The sequence below is a fragment of the Dermochelys coriacea genome, chromosome 10, assembly GCF_009764565.3.
Source record: "Dermochelys coriacea isolate rDerCor1 chromosome 10, rDerCor1.pri.v4, whole genome shotgun sequence".
Taxonomy (NCBI): Eukaryota; Metazoa; Chordata; order Testudines; family Dermochelyidae; genus Dermochelys; species Dermochelys coriacea.
In genome coordinates, this window is record NC_050077.1 from 63,288,425 (window position 1) to 63,290,310 (window position 1,886).

Here is a 1,886-nt window from a genome sequence, read left to right on the forward strand (position 1 = left end):
ACGCCCGCCCTAGGGCTCTGGGAAGTGGAGTACTTGAGTTGGGCCGGGTGCGATGGCTGCTGGGAGCCCGGGGCCGGGTCTGGTACCCCCAGGCCCAGCAGGATGCTGGTGCATTGGCAAGGGAGCTGAGATGAACCCGAGAACGATTAACGGGTTTGAAAACGTGCCTCGGCCTCTGCGTGCTCAACGCTGTAGCTTGAGCCTGACCGAGAGAGGAGCCAGGGGTGACCTGAGCACAGCCTGGCAGTAGCCACGGGGGGAACAAATATTTAATAACGGGCCCTTCGGTCTAGCAGCGAAAGGTGTAACGCGAGCCCCTGCTTGGAAGGTGAAGCTCGACAAAGTCTGGCTGGAACCAAGGCCTTTACATTTTCAGGGGGGGAGTCATTAATCCTTGGAACAGCTTCCCGGGGTCAAGGCGGATTCTCCATCCCTGGCCATTTTTAAATGGACAGGCTGGTCTTCGAAAATTTATGCTCTAGGAATTATTTCGGGGAAGTTTGTGTTCTACAGGAGGTCAGACTCGATGAGCACCATGGTGCCTTCTAGCGCTGAAATCTGTGCGTGAGGGGCTATTAATCCCCACCACCACCCCTCCCCACGGGACCCAGCCCCAGAGAAACGGGCCCGTGATCCACCTCACCCTAGGCTGGGGGACAGAAAGAGAGAGTAGATTTAGATTTAAATTGGCCAGGTGCTGCTGCAAAGTGGCTACGTGGCTCCAGTTGTAGTTATGAACTGTAACATTCAAAGAGCTGGGAATTTTCCAGTCTACTAGATACATTTGAACAGACAGCAGAAAATGGGCTGCTCTTTTCAGATTTACCCTGATTTTCTGGCCATTTTCTTCTCTTGCTTTGTTACTGAGAATGTAATTTTCTGGTGAAATTCCCCCCATGACACTTACTAATCCTTTTATAAATCGCTTGGAACAAAGCTGCTGAGACACTTTTTGTTCTGGAATCTTAGGATGCTTTTCGCAGAAACGTTCAACCTTTTGAAAAAGGTTGAAACAAAAAGTCTGCTTTTCAGATATTTTACTCCATTTACCTTTTTTAATTGTAAAAAAAATAATTGTAGTGAATATAGGGAATAGGAGGCATCCAGATGTTTTTTACTTTGATATTAAATTCCTTAAATTTTGCACTGCACCCCACATTTTCATTGTACAATATACTGCAGATGCTTTCAGTCTCAGATCCAACAATACATTAAGATGAGTGGAATTGGTTGACCACTCTCAGAACTGTTTCAGGCAGTCTGCAAGCTCAGGCAGATAGCCTAGCTATCACATTCAATGCATGTTTTCTAGCTTTTCCTCACAACCTGAGGGCAAGAAACAAATTTATTTTTTACAATGAAAGTGAGATTCTCAGTCATAGTTATGTGGTAAGGGATCAAATTCTAAGTCTGCTGAATCAAATTCTAAAGCCACTGAATCATGGGAATACACAGAACTTCACATACAAGGAACAATTCTGCATCAACAGCAGGATAAGTTAGATGACAGAATAGGTCTCTTCTCTCTCTAATTTTTATTAGCCAATCTGTCCAGGTAGATTGGTGAGCACATCTACCACTAGTGAAGAGTATAACATCGTTCTGTAATGTTGCCTGGCCTATATTAAAATTACATAGCAACTTCAATTTTTGGAGTGAATAGTTATGGGTTAGTTCTCTTCTCTGCCACATTTTCATTATTTTAAAAGTAGAATTTGGTTTTGAATATCTTCTGTTAGAAGTAGTACACAACAAATTTACAAGTGTCTTTCTTTAAGCCCTTAGAGCAGTGAGTAATTAGGCAAATATGGCCATCCTTTTGTGCTTAGCAATAAGGTAGCTCAAATAATGTCAACAAAAACATTCATAAGAACTGTCCATTGTAG